Below are 8146 nucleotides of genomic sequence, written 5' to 3'. Positions count from 1 at the left end.
GGCTGAATAATTACGCACACCCCACTTTGCAGTTATTTATTTGTTAAAATGTTTGGAATCATGTATGATTTTCGTTCCGCTTCTCACGTGTACACCACTTTATATTGGTCTTTCACGTGGAATTCCAATAAAATTGATTCATGTTTGTGGCTGTAATGTGAAAAAATGTGGAAAAGTTCAAGGGGGCGAATACTTTTGCAAGCCACTGTATCTTAAAGATAGTCTTCTGTCTCACTTCTAGGATATTTTAAAGTAGAATGGGAGGCAGACCCTGAAATCTCATTTAGTTACGCTGCAATAGGCCTAGGCTGCTGGGAGATTCATCTTCACTCACCTTCTTTCATTTATTATCTGTTTATACAGCACTCTGCATTTAATCATTTGTTATCATTAATCTTTGGCTCTCTTCCACAGTGTGTCTTTTCTTCTGCCTTCCTCCCTTTAACTCCATGGCAAATGCCTGCCCCTCCCTGAGCCTGGTTATACCAGAAGTTTCTTCCTATTCACTGTTAGCCTTTGCAGTAATTTCCATAGCTTAGTACTGCAAAATCAAGAGTAAAAAAACGCTAAAGGATGTTTGCAGTTTAGTACTGTAATTTGCAAGTAATTGTGGGAAAATTCCATGAGATTACATTATTTTTACGGTAACTCACCGTACTCATGGAAACAGCTGTAAAATACAGCAAATGTAACAATTGGTGATGTTACTGAGATTATACTATTACACCATCGGGATTTCTGTTGTTTTCTACTGTAGATCTAAGAGTAATTACCTAAATCCTCATTCAGAGTGTATTACCATAAAATGCAATTCATTGTGAGAGTAGTATCACATGTAAACTACAATATACAGCATCATTTTTAACTTGAGTAAGTTGCAGCTACACTATTTGAAGTATTTGAAGTATAACTGAAGTATACTAAGAAGTACAACGAAATACCCAGCAAGCATTGCAGTGCTTTAACTGTAAAATTAAAACAACTATGAAACAAATAATTGATGTTTTAAACAAGAATTTGTCACAAATTCTTGTGTAATGTCTTTACCTTCTGAACAGAGTAAGTGGGATAAAAAAAAAAATGTTTAAACCGTGAGTGAAAAGGGTTAATAGTTAATAAACCTCAACTGTCAAATCATTTTCTCAACTGTTTGCAATATAATTCTGGTACTTGAACTATGAGTGTAATTCTCTGCAAAGGAAGCCTTCTGATAGTTGGAACTATTATCTGACTGTCTGGGGAATGGAGTGATTTGTTACATGTGAAAAATATGTTTCAACTGGATTTTAATTACTATATTTCAACCAGAAGTAAGCCAAATATAAACTAAAAAGTAAATCAATAGTATACTTGTAAGTTTAGTATTGTGTTAGAGTATATTTTAAGTATACTCTTATAGACTGGAAAGGACATTATGCTAGTACAGTTATAGTGAACAAAAAGTACATCCAAAAGTTCATTTCAAGTATACTTCTATATACTAAAACGGGGGCCAATGTAGTCCCCAAGAAGCAATAGTAGTATACTTACTAGGTAACGTATACTTAGACTGATTTCCTTTCTATATGTTACATTTAGAGTAATGTTTAAAAGTTACTTCATTTAGCAGGGTGTAGCTTTTTCTCTTCTTATTCTTTTTATACTGGAACTTCATTCTTTCTGTATAAGGTGGTACTTTTAAGACACCTCTGCCTAACTACAGTGAACTAACCAGAAGTCTCGAATATGCTCTGGTGGTCATTTTACACAAGTTCAGGTGTCACATCCATGAAACCTACACCACTAACCAGCATCAGTCCTACAACTTCACTCTCAAATTTAATAAATTCTGGGACAAGCAGAAACTGTATTTTTAGCGGTGCATTTTGTGGCAGCCCAGACTGCTATAAAATGCACTCTCCTTGTAGCACCACTTCATCTTGGTTCAGAAGAGATGTCCTGGATATACATGATAATGTAACACGGGTGTTTTGTTTGTTCATGTTTAGCGCGTTGGGTTGTGTTTTTAAAGCGAATGTTACGTTTTTAAAGCGTGTTATGCAACAGGTGTGTGTAGCACTGGTTACACATCTCAATGGGAGAGCATTAGTCGAGACCACACCTTTACCTGACGTACAACGTGGCGTATGGCGCACACTTTCAAAACAACAATGGCGGATAGAAGATATTGATCGAGGCGGCTAATGCTCCTTTCGCTGGTTGCCAACCACCATTAAATAACAACAAGAAGAAAATATTGATCTGCTTTTTCTTAGTTTTGCACCTTTAAGACGCAATTCAAACTCAAACAAAGCTGCAAAGCAGGAGAAAAACATATTATCAACTATTCTGTGCCACAGATCCAGTTCGCTGCAGCACAGAGTGATGATGAGATGGTGGAAGAACAACAGAGACAATTTACGGACCGTTAACATGTGCAACTTAGAAGTAGTCAGAGGTAACTGGATGGAGTTCAGTCAGGTTAAATGCACGGTTGATTGGATTATATCTGAAGATCTTATGCTATTCGTGACAACTCTACTAGACTCCAAATTTCTCATCCATGAGGGAGTATCTCAAAAGTAAATGAAACAACTAAACTTAACACTTTTTCCCTAAAACGGACTGACATGGGAAACGTTAAAGTTGGATTGACACCAGCTAATCAGTCTGAAGGTAAGTGTTTTTCACTTATTCGAGAGAAGTCAGAAAGCGTTCTTATTACTGTTTGTTTTGACTTTTAAGCTACCGTGCCAGGTTATTTTCATTCAAATGCTAAGACAAAATATCAGTATCTATGAATGTGGAGACTCAAAAGACTAGTTAGTTAATAGTTGCCGATGGATTTATGAGACTTGATAGAAAGTTGGACGTTTGCAACAGGTGAATCGGTGAACTACCGAGGTTGCGCCCAAATGCTGTTAGCTGGTCAGTGTTTTCAGGTGTGCTTGTACTACCTGTAGGGTGCGGAGTGCTGACTTAGTCAGGCTAAACCCATTAAAGCGTCGAGCTCAAATATGTTTTCATTTTTGTGCACTGCTCTCTTGTCTTTTGTCAGCACACATTTTCTGTTTATTGAAGCCTTTTGTTAATAATTTTGATCATGTAAAAACTGGGAATTGGTCCCTATTGACAATACTCTTATTTTTTTTTTTTTTTTGCATTGCATATGTCATTTAGGAAAGGTAATTGGTCATTGAACTTTTTGCAACTATGTGTATTTGTAAATTTTGTGGCTTCCATGCACACAAATTTATATTGTTCAGTTTGCATGTTAAAAGCCACAAACATGTAGCTAACTATAGGCTTTCTTGTGGAACTGAGAACTGTCCTGCCACTTTCAGAACATTTTCTGCCTTTCATTCACATATGCCTAGGAATCACAGAACAAGAAGGAGACCACTGAGGAGAAGTTCTATGAGTTCACGGGTGACCTCAGCTGTCAAGTTCCTGGATGTGGGTATGCTGCACAAAACTTTACAACTCTGTGCCCATCTCAGATTTCACATCAAAGACGGGAAAAAAGTATTATGTCCATTTGAAGATTGCTCTAAATACTTCAGTGTCCGAACATCATTTTCCAGCCGTATTTCTCGAAAACATAAGTAGACAGTTCAGCAGTCAAGGCAACAAGAAATTGGGGAATTTGCCATAATACAAGGACAGGACACAGTTAATCTATTAGAAGACAGTTGGCTTTGTGTAAATTAAAAATGCAGGCTAAAATGCTCTTACCAACCAGCACTATACAGAGCATCATAGAGGAATTTCAGGATCTTCTCAGCTGTGCAATGCACGATGTTCTTGCAATACTGTCTGACAAACTGTCTTCATTTAATATTCCATAAGCAGAAGTGGACAAAATCAATCAAGAACTTTTTTCATAGAGGACTATATATATCTGAGACACAGTAGGTTTCCTGACAAAGCTTTAAAAGCAAAACATCACTATTTGTTACATTATGCAGAGCTTATCCTTCACTTTGGACCACTCATTCGTCTGTGCACCCTTAGGTTTGAGAGCAAGCACTCGTATTTCAAAGCATGTACAAGTTCAGTCTTGCATAACTTTGTCAACTTATGCAAGACTGAACGGCATCAGTTACTGCAGTCCTACCTCTCAGTGGGCCAAATGTTTCCACCTATAGTCCAAATGATTGGAGAAACAAGAGATTAGAATCATCATCTTTACAACGCTCTCATTCAAGAAGCTGTGGCAAACTTTGGATGTGTCAGCAGTTGTCTACAAAGGTACCAAGTATGTCAAAGGCTATGTTTCCATTGTAGATGACACTGATGATGGCTTGGTTTTTGGGAAGATAGCTGTTATACTTGTTAACGATTCTGAATTGTACTTTGTGCTCAAGTTGCATCACTCAGTACTCCTCATTGACCTTGGACTTCACTGCTTGCGTTGCCCTACAGAAAGAAGTGTTTGTGTAAATGCTGACAGTCTGATGGATTATTACCCACCACCACTTTATAACATGGCAGGCCTTTTTGTTGTCTCCTTACACCATTCAGTTTCCTCTTAATTGTTTTTCAGGGATGGAAATTGAAGAGGAACTTATAAGCCTCCTGCCGACACTAGACAGAGAGAAAATAATCTGCATTGTAGAACATCTGACGGACGTTATTGGTGTACAACAAAAAAGTGATCTTTTGTTTGTGGAGGCGGAAGATCTCAAACCCTTTCTCACACCAATTCAAATACGTAAACTACTTCTTGCATTTAAAGGAGGTTTGTGTAGGTTCTGTACAAATCATAGACCTGAGTCTATGATTTGAAGGTCACTCATAGACTCATATGTCACTGATTAGCTTGATTAGCTTTTTTTTTCTCTTCACCATACTACACATGTACTTTGATAGTATAATGTTGAAGAGCGTTTTGGGGCTCACATTGTCTGGTAGATACTTAACACGGAAAACATAAGTAGACACTAAATCTAACACCATTAACCTTTCATTGGTAGTGGTACAACTAAGGGTTTGAAATTGTGACATATTGTAAAATATATTGACTCAAGGTCTTTTCAATGCAAGACCTTGAGTTTGTAGTTCTTTTGCAGTCCTGGGATTGCTTCTTTTCATCTTTAGACAAGGTCCCCAAAAACTGCCTTGCCGTTACTACTCAATCCTAATTGTGATCTTTATTTATTTATTTGTTTAGATGGCAACAGACCAGAGAACCTGAATGACACCATTACTCTGGAGCCATGCCCTGCTGCATCAGCTGAAACATCAAGCCATCCACCTCACCCCTCCTCCTCCACGTCCACCACTATGTACAACCATTACTCCAGCTCTTGGGTCTCACACTTACAGATTCCTTGGGAAAGATTTCCACTCCGACTGTCGCATGCAATCACAAGAGGAGACAGAGCTCATCCAGACGACAGGAGAAGTATGGTTAGAATTGTTGTGGAGGCCATGCAAGTTCACTGCAGGAACCCTAAACGTGCATCTTGTGAAGAAGTTGCTAAAATCATTGTAAACAGATACCCTCAAACATTTGCAGATTTTACTGAAACAGGAGAAAGACTGGGTTGTGGACATTATTCACTACTAAGAAGCATCAAATCTAGAGTTGAACATGTTAATCGAGATAATACAACACATAGACTTCGTCAAACAAAGAGAACCAGGAATGAGGAAGACTGCAGTCCCAACAGTAATGCAACCTCACCTAAAAAAGTTAGATGCCTTGTTGATAGCTATGGTTGTATAAATTGGCAACCAGTTGAACTTCCTGAGGGGGAAATGCCAGCTTCTTTAGAGGAAAAGAAACACATCTTGTTAACAATTTTTAATTCAGAAGGACCTGGAGCTGTGGAGAGACCTGATGTGGATGACTTCATGTGCCTCACATATATTTCTCAGCGGCAGCTTATCAACAGTTGTCCCTCACTTTCAGTAGCTGAAATTCAGGAGCAGTGGCCATTCTTGTTTACTCGGAAAGGTCTTTCGAACCACTTTTACAAACTCACAGGCATCGATATCAGTGAGCGCTTTAGGTCAGGCCCTCATAACCAAAGGCAGAAGGATTATTAACTATTTCTCCAGCCAGAAGCTCAATAAGGACACTCGGTATAAGGACACTCATCCAGCAGATAGAAAGTGAGGGAGTTTTGACCAACAACAAGGTTGGCACAGCAACCATACTTCTCATGATGAAGTATTACAAGGAAGATGAAGACTCCCTCTTTGTCTTAGCAGATGTAAGCTTTTTTTCATACAGCTCTATGTTTAATGCTGTTGCTTGCTGTCCTGTTTTTGTTTTGTTTTTGTTACATAAAATGTCTTGGTCCTTTTCTGGCAGGAAACATCTACCAGGATGTCCCTTGAAGCAGAGAGCAACCTGCCAATCGCTCCAAGGCTGATTATGCTTGGTAAGAAGTCATTTATGAAATAGAGCTGATTAGACCATATTAAAATTTCTGTTTGGCACAGGAGCTTTTCCTGGACACGGGTATCCAGTCTCTTTTTCGTAGCTCAAATTTCTGTAATTTCCTTTATAAACCAAGGTTGTTGGACATGTGTCTCAGTGAACCCAGCAAGGTAACAATATCAAATTTCACATTACATATTACTGATCAACATAGTAAAACATAGTAGCTACACCAACAGCAGAAATACTGAAGTCAATACTGTAAAGTTTAACAGCAGCACAAACTATAAACTCCAAAGTAACCATACAGTTGATTCATCTCCGGTAATTTAATTGGGCTGACTCTTTGTTAGGTGTGTTTAATGTGCAGAATAATTCCCAATTATGTACAATTCTAATATGTTAAAACGGACTTATGTACATAAGGCCATTAATAATTAACTGTACGTAGCTATTTGCTTTATGACTATCTAGACAGTGTGAAGAAGTGAAGTATTGAAATTATTTTATGTTGCATAATGACAACATGTTGCCCCTATACATTTAAGGACAAAGTTCAATGACCGCCACCTGCTGGATGGTGAATGCAGAGGCGTGTAATTGTTGAGCTGGACAAAGAGAACACCTTTGCTGATGCGATGTCAGTCTTCTTTGGTTCATTCTATGTATTGAACCTGGAATACCAGGAGTCAGCGTGTGCAACATTGGAACTGATTCAGAGGTATGTTTGAACAGTTAGCTAATAGTGATAGATGATGAATAAATTATCCCTAAGTAACTCATTATTTCAAATCACAACTCAATGTTACTGTATGTTACTATTTATTGTGGCATGTTTTAAGGTTTTTGTAAGGATAAACCCTGAAGAGGGAACAAATGTACCTCCAAGGTTGGCACAAGCAGAAAGACTGGGACCACTGTGAAGCGAAAGGTTGTTCACATTAACCCTCATGTCACAACTTTCCTCCAGCGGCTTACTGAATTTGAAAACTTCAAATTAGGTAACTGTTTTGCCATTTTAGTGAATTTCTTGTATAATTTAAGTGACCAATGTGTTGTTACCTGTGTCTCCACAGATGATCCATGGCCCATGCTTTCCGGACATTTACACAAGGCGAACAACAATGAAGACAAGCTCTCTTGCCATCTTGCAAGACGCTGTCTCTGTCCAATAGGTTTTTGAGTGCAACAGTTTTGATTTTTTTTTTTCCTTCTTTTACCCGTTTGTTAAAAATTATTTCAGCTACTTACACTTTAATTGTCACATGTATTGGCTCACCATACAAATCAATGAACTCAGTCCACAAAGCAAGATCAGGGTTCAGTGCAGGTCAGTCAAGTTCCTTCACACCACACACGCTCATCCATGTCCTTGTGGACCCTGCTTTGTGCATTGATTTGGTAGTGTGAGCCAGTATTTTGGATAAAGTGTATATAAAGGCAGAAGTGTGGGGCTTGATATTATATTCATTACAATTCAGTTTATTTGTATGGTGCCAACAAAATGAATGCCAAGGCACTTCACATTGTAGGTTTAAGACCCTACAAAATATAACTAAGAAAACCCAACACTTGAGCATATGTTGTCTGCCATGATATGGATATGAAATAATATCGTTATTGTTTGTACAACCATCTGAGAAAATAATGGATTACATGGTTTAGTAAAAAAAAGTGCTTCCTCAATGAAAATATGTTTTCAGTTCTTTTCAGTTTTTGATTTTGGAAATGTGTATTTCAGCAGGGAAAAATCAGAACAGAAATAAAAAGTGGTGT

The 8146-nt window shown here is 38.0% G+C and overlaps 1 pseudogene; it reads left to right on the top strand.

Annotated features, from left to right (window-relative positions):
• The first annotated feature begins 3379 nt into the window (after positions 1–3379).
• Positions 3380–7199, top strand: LOC120437043 (annotated as a pseudogene).
• The last annotated feature ends 947 nt before the right edge of the window (positions 7200–8146 follow it).

This window comes from Oreochromis aureus, unplaced genomic scaffold, assembly GCF_013358895.1.
Source record: "Oreochromis aureus strain Israel breed Guangdong unplaced genomic scaffold, ZZ_aureus HiC_scaffold_377, whole genome shotgun sequence".
In the NCBI taxonomy this organism is placed as follows: domain Eukaryota; kingdom Metazoa; phylum Chordata; class Actinopteri; order Cichliformes; family Cichlidae; genus Oreochromis; species Oreochromis aureus.
The sequence above is the reverse complement of the archived record's forward strand: the minus strand, read 5'-3'. Positions and strand labels throughout refer to the sequence as shown.